General features: G+C 38.8%; 1 protein-coding gene and 1 long non-coding RNA gene across 2 annotated transcripts in view; one reads left to right on the top strand and one right to left on the bottom strand.

Annotated features, from left to right (window-relative positions):
* LOC118764146 overlaps positions 1–443 on the bottom strand; it is an 8,455-nt gene extending 8,012 nt beyond the window's left edge. The window contains exon 1 of the long non-coding RNA XR_004999929.1: positions 432–443. This is a non-coding gene — a long non-coding RNA (uncharacterized LOC118764146). The remainder of the gene's footprint in view (positions 1–431) is intronic.
* The window catches only part of LOC115214212 (tetraspanin-18), a 224,819-nt gene that overhangs the window by 19,365 nt on the left and 197,954 nt on the right, over positions 1–7,500 (top strand). The window lies entirely within an intron of this gene.

Raw genomic sequence — 7,500 nt, 5'->3', positions numbered from 1 at the left:
GCGATTCATGTAAAATGGGGGGAGATAATGGGGTAGTGACTCATGCAAAAACAACAAAATAATAGGTTCATTAGGTTAAGTTTTATTTGTGAAAATCAGTTGCTTTGAATTTGCTTCAGAAAAAGGTCTCTGTTCGTGATGGTTAGTTGGGGTGAGGTGCTAGGAATGTGGCCTGGGTAACAAGGGGGTGGCAGGCCGAAAAAGTTTGGGAACCACTGATCTAGAACAACGAAACCACAAGATGTAAAAAAAATATCACTGGTAACAAGCATATCAAACATACAGTCCCATCATCAGCTACCTAATGGTTATCATTATGGTTTCGACACCTTTGCAGTGGTTCAGATCTGATGCAGTCTACAATGTATTTTTATATCTTTCCCAGATCGATAAAATAAAAGTACCGATCAAGTACTGAGATCAGTTTGTACTTTTATAATGTATCTTATTTTCGAATGAAATCATAAATCATTAAATATTTCTTGTGAATGAAACCGCAAGAAACCAAATGTTTTTATTTCAAATTCATTCATTAATCTGCTTGTAGATAAGAAAAATTGCCATTTGGCATTATACCTGTAATATTTTGGGATCGATTTAATTAAGTGTTCAAAATTATTTCCCCACCAAGGGAAATAATTTTTCAATGATGAATTTTATAATTATCAAATATAAATATTATTGTAAACCCCAACAGGTATTGTAGTGGCTGCAGAAAGTCATGTGATGGGCCTGAATGTTTTCGACGTATCTGGTACCTTCTGGCTCCATTTTTCTATGTTCTCAATTCAATTACAATCAAGGTTGACTTAATTTTTTTTTTATATCCCCACGAAATTAATAAAATAAATGAGTCTCACTCTTGATGCAATTAACTCAATGGGCCTATAATAAAGCGTATGGCCTCGTGCCAATATAGGACATTCCAGATTGCCATTATCCCCATTATCACTATTATCTTCATCAATTCCCCAATCACAATTATCGGCATAAGATCGTAATCACCGCTGCTGCTGCTGCTACTACTACTACTACAGATATTGTTTCCCCACTAGTCTAATGAAATTGAATTGGTCCAGGGGAAAGTAATCTCTTGACTCTCGTCTGATTCCGACAATTTTCTTGGATTTCATTCTTCACCATATTTTTCTCCCCTCCCTCTCTCTCTCTCTTTCTCTCTCACCTCACTCTCCAAAAGCTCCTTCCATCTTTTGCATCTTATGTCTTCCGCTTCAAATATCTTGCTTCTTATTCCTGTCATTCACTGGAAACTTTCGTTTGCTAACATTGTTCAATTTTTCAATAAAATGGAAGTCATCTTTCACTCTTTATTTATTTAGTTTTTCTCTTTCCTTCCCTTCAAGAATATTATTTTGGTATTTTTCGATCATAATAATAATGATTGCTTTCTCGGTAAGATCTGCAGTTTTTCATTAAAAAACCTGCTCCTCTCACAGACAAAACAAAAATGAATTCTTATTCACTGTCATACTTTAATGGTGGACGGTTATTCTTCCATGTTTAACATGTAATCCGCCTCTCAACGAAAATTATGGCCCCATTTTCTCTTTCGCTGGTAAACTCTATGTTTTCACTGTAAACGATAACTACATGCCAACAAGAGCCAGTATGAAAGAAATTCTACGAGGTCGCCGTTAATAGCAGCCAAACCTCCCTCAAATCACACGCTTTCTTCTAAAAGTAAGGACACATTTTTTTTAACGTAATCCTAGATACACTGTCGGGAAAAGAAAGATGGGAGGGTTACCGTTGGAATAGCGCTGTCCCAGTTCTCTTGGATTAGTGATGATCTGGAGCTAAATTTACATCGACAACAACTCCCTACCGCAATCTTCAGTAATATTCTTCGACATTTCTATGAAAATTGTACATCTATGTTCCAGATCCAATTTCTAATTTATTAATTTTCTCCAATTTCGCTACAATTTTTTCGTTCACCTTTTTACTGGTTGTCTTTCGTTGACCAATGGTCTTCGCTCCATTTTCTCGTTCGATTGCATTTAACCGATCTTTGAACGAAAATAATTGTTCACTTCTTAGCAACTGTTCATCTTCAGTTTTTCAATGAAAATATAGGTTACATTAATATTTTTCTTTCTCTAAAAGTATTACGTCATTTCCCTTCCTGGCTAAGGTTTCTCTCGTTTCCCACTGAAGTCTGGGGATCAACTATCGTCCCTAAATTTCTTCATAGTAACTCTACTCTCCCCCACACGCGATTATGCTTTCAGTATTCCTACGGTGCCTGATTTCTAATGGTCTATAACATAAAGGATTAAATCGTTGAAACCCTGTAATGAAAAAAATATGCTTGTACGTTCACAATTAACCCCTAAATATTTATATATGTAAGAAATATGATGCTTCAACACAGTTAGAAATTACACAGAAATGTAACAAGATTCAAATTGTCCGAAAACCTCAGACTTCTCCAATTCATTCCTTGTAATTCTTTACTTCCGTTCTCATATTTTGTAATAAGAAATGCCTTTTTCCCTCTTGTGTTCTTTCAGTTAAATTCCAATCTTCTTTACACTGATTCTGTTCTTTGATTCAGTTGAATTTCTCAGTCTCTGAAAAAATATCAGTTCTATTTTGTCGTTCTTTGAATATATTCCTACATTCACCAATATTCGTTAGTTTTGCAAAGAAAACATAAATTCGATTGTTGCATTCCTTGTCATTTCTTTAATTTGCCTCTCTGTAAAATGGCTCCATTTTCCCATTCATTTCTATATTTCTTTTACTTTCGTCTTTCCCTCAAAGAATCTTTGCTCTTCTCATAATCTTCAATGGCTGTTTCTTTTCTTTGCTACGTAAATAGGCTGAAATCCCTATTTTTGCTGAAACCAATAAAGTCAATTGGTTATTCCTCTGTTCTCTATCACAAATCGATATTTTCCTACTCTTTTCCCCAACGATAGCCCCCCCTCCCCCTTTATAATCTATAAACTTCCAAATTAACATTCAAAACGAAACATTATCGAACTTTATTTTTCATTTTAACCATGTTCGAAGTTTTTGTTCGCTGTTGTAAATGTGATGTTTCTCAAATTTGAAATACTTTTCGGTTGGATCCCCAGGTGTGACCAACTGAGACGATGGATACCACCATACCATCTCGTTCTTTGTCTAACCCCCCCCCCCCCAAAAAAAGACAAAAACTGCATTTCCGGCCACAAAAGGAGTCTCTATGTGGTTGCTTGGCTTGTTAGAAATAGCAGCCAAATTTCCCTCAGCTCGCACACTCCACCATCTTAGAAAAGGACACGTTGGGCAATGTAATCCTGGATTAACTCTACCCATACGAAGAAAGAGGTGGGATGGTCACGTTTAGAATGCCTTTGATGATACGTCTGCTCGATCAGGACTAATCTGGGGCTAAGCAACAACAATCACTACGGCCCTTAATATTCTATCTCACAGTCATTCACTTCTTTCATATGTCGTGTGTGTGTGGGGGGGGGGGGAGGTTACGAAGGTGTGCTGAAAAGTTCCTGGTTTTGGGTAAAAGAAAATAAAAAGAGGATCAGTTAATTAGGATTTTATTCAACATATTCCCCTCTTAGACTCACGCAATTATTGCAGCGGTCCTTCAGTTTTTCTAAGCCCTGTAAAAGAAAAAGAAAAACCCTCGGGAGTTGGGCCTCCAACCATGCCTTTCACGACACCCTTTAAGCCAAGGACTTTTCGGTACCTCCCTGTATGTGTGTCTGCGCGCGCATGTTTCACTGTGTATTTATCTCATCGTGGTCGGCATAAAAGTCTTTTTTTAAGGCGGCGAGGGCAGAAACGTTAGCGCGCCGGGCGAAATGCGTAGCCGTATTTCGTCTGCCGTTACGTTCCGAGTTCAAATTCCGCCGAGGTCGACTTTGCCTTTCATCCTTTCGGGGTTGATAAATTAAGTACCAGTTACACACTGGAGTCAATGTAATCGATTTAATCCGTTTGTCTGTCCTTGTTTGTCCTCTCTGTGTTTAGCCCCTTGTGGGTAGTAAAGAAATATATTTGTGCATGTATCCACGTATGTGGCTAGTTTATCAAAAGTGAATTTCATTAGTCGGTGTATTGATTGTTTTCTAAACAATTGGTTGAAGTTAATTGCATAAAATATATTTATACTTTGGTGTATGGGTACAAAGTGTTGATCTTTAACGAAAAGATTCAAGCCTTTCTTGTTTTTTCGTTTTGTGCTCCAGCATGGCCGCAGTCAAATGCCTGAAACAAGTAAAAGAGAGTAAAAGTGTATAAAATAAATTGTAAATATGTGTATATGTTACACACGCGCCTATGTATGTGTCTGAGTGTGTCTGTGCGCGCGTTTGCCTCTATGTGTATACGTATATATATATGTGTGTGTGTGTGTGTGTGTGTGTGTGGTTTAGAAAGCGAAGGGTGGGGGAAGATAAGAAAAAAGAATGTGAGGAACGGTGAGAGTAGACAGGAGAATGGTTGCTACAGAAAAGGGGCAGACAACATGTCATGTGACCATCAGACAAGAAACTGACGTTGGATTGTCTAATGGCTTTTTGGTGTCTTGTCGCGATTATAATTCAATATTTATCATAGTTATATATATATATGTGTGTGTGTGTGTGTGTGTATATATAACAGTTTGTTTTTATGTTATAATAAAAATAAACAATTTTACATTTAAGTTAAATGATTACTCAATAAATTCGGTGAAGTACAAATTTGCTAATTCATTACTAAAGATAGTTTTGACAGTGACTTCGAAGTTCCGCCTTGTTAGGCCATCGTCGGATGAAGCATAAACATCAATGCGCACACATACGTGTCATGGCACGAAATTCTTGGCCCTCGAGTCACTTTGTAACTTCTGTCGGTTATTTAAGCAGACAGACAGACAGACACTGTTTTCCTGTTTGTATAAAATAAAATAAAGAACAAAAGCGAAACATATACATCCTTTTTCTAGTTTTATTATTTGGACTGCGGCCATGCTGTAGCACTGCCTTCTGGTGATTTTACACTATTATATCGATCACAGTAATAATATCAATCATTTTGCCTGTTTCATCGATCTCTATTTATCGAATGGTTCAGTTAACATTTATCGACTCAACGGTAAACATGCACAGTCAATGGCACAACTACATATACACACACATTACATATATACATACACGTACACACACACATGCATACATATATGCACGCACGCACGCACGCACGCACGCACATACATATATATATGTGCATGCACACATGCATACATATATATGCGCACAGGTACATATATATATATATATACACGCACGCACACATGCATATATATATATATATATATATACACACGCACGCACACCTGCATACGTACATGCACACATATATACAAACATGTAAGCACACTTACATACATACACACACACACTTATACATGTATGCATGCATACTTAAATATATACAAACACGCACATGCACACATGCAGATGCACACGCAAATATATGCACGTACACATACATGCACACATACACACACATGCATACATTTGCAAGCGATGGGTTTCCGTACAGTTTCTTTCTACCGAATTTTACTTAAAAGAAAACGTTTTGAACTGAGACCTATGGTGGACCTATGCGCCGAGTGGAATCGAACACAGAACCATTTGGCTGCAAGAACGAGCTCACTGGCGACAACGGCTCGGCTGCACTCTGCTGCATGCATGCGCGTGAGCGACGCGCACGCGTGCGTACACGTTCGTGCATATTATGTTAATCGGTTGTTCTGTAATGGAAAAAGATGACGTAATATCGCCGTTGAAGAAGAAAAACTAGAGTCGCTTGACTTTTTATGAAGTGTCGCAGCGAAATTGTCAAGCGGCCCCCATAATGTGCGTCTCACACTATAAAGAAACCCTTGTGTTTTCTCTTCGTCTCTATCAATCTTTCTGTCTGTCTGTCTGTCAGTCTGTGTTTGTCAACTCTTGCAGAGAAAGAGAGAGAGAGAGACGTGTGAGAAACGGCCATCTGATACTAGAAAGGCAGGCAAGGAACTAACAGGGATCTTAGGAATGATTACGTACACACACACACAACACACACACACACACACACACACACACAGAGGCACATGATAGGCTTCCATGTAGTTTCCTTTTACTAAATCCACACACAAGGCATTAATCGGCCCGGGGCTATAGTGTGTGTTTGTATACACACATACATACACGCGCGCGTGCACACACACACACACAAGCGTTCTATTCCGTGCATCAACATTACATCGATCCGTTTTTTGCCCGCCATGTTGTCTGAGGTTTTTTTCTTTTTTCGTAGGAGTGCAAAGGGTTTTCGTCTACAAGATGATAAAAGTTCGGTAGCTTCTCCCCATCACCCCACTCGCTCAAACTTCCTCCGTCTCTTGGAGGGACCCCCCCACTGTGAGAGGCTTTGCTCCCTCACCATTTCCCATTACCCGATTGAAGACAGAAAGAGACCGAAGTGAAGGGAATAATCTTGTACAAAAAGATGGTTTTTAAGCGTTGGCACAAGGCCGGCACTTTTAGGCGAAGCAGGTAAATAGATTACATCAACTCCCACTGCTCTATTGGTATTGATTTTATTGACCCTGAAAGGTAAAGTAGATCTCTATGGAAGTCGAACTCGGTACGTAAAGTGCCCGAAGTATTTGGTCCGACATGTTAACGATTCTGCCACCACGCCATCTTATCTTGTATGAGATATAAATATATTATTATATTAGATTTTAAAGTCTATTAGGGCGGCGAGCGGGCAGAATCATTAGCACGCCGGACAAAATGCTTAACCGCATTTCATCCGTCTTGACTTTCTGAGTTCAAATTCCGCCGAAGTCGATTTTACTTTTTATCATTTTGAGGTCGATAAAATAAGTACCAGTTGTGTACTGGGGTCGAGGCAATTGACTTGCCCCCTCTCCCGAACTTGGTGGCCTAATGCCAGAATTTGACACACAATATTTTAAAGTCTATTGCTCCTGTCCATGATTTGGAACCAATAACTGGATCCCTCTAGAATTCCAGTCTTTGTCTGTTTATCCTCCAACCAGGAGATTTCCAGGCAGAACATTATTATTTAGAACAACCTCAGCTAATTTATAGAATTGGGCTAAATCCTGAATGCACTAAAATACCAGGTCAAACCGAAAAACAAAATAACTTGGAGCTGGTCCTGACATCTCAGCCAACAAATAGACATCTATGATTGCTCGAAATGGCAATCAAATGCCCTTATTTATAAATAACATCACCTTAAAATAAGTATACTTGTTAAATAATGGGGTCTGAAATACTTCTAGTTCTCTAAAAAGGCGGGATGGCTATGGCTGGAATGCTTTTGATGCAGTGACGTATCGTGGGAAGTGTGACCCGTATAGGGCGGTGGAAAAGGGAATGGTGATAAACTTATGTTGAGGACATGTTACGTTTAAAGGAAGAGGGCAGCTAATTTGGCTCCGACATAGGTCGACCAAAACCC

Source organism: Octopus sinensis, linkage group LG7, assembly GCF_006345805.1.
Source record: "Octopus sinensis linkage group LG7, ASM634580v1, whole genome shotgun sequence".
NCBI classification, from domain to species: domain Eukaryota; kingdom Metazoa; phylum Mollusca; class Cephalopoda; order Octopoda; family Octopodidae; genus Octopus; species Octopus sinensis.
Note: the sequence above shows the minus strand (reverse complement) of the source record. Positions and strands in the feature narration are given on the sequence as shown.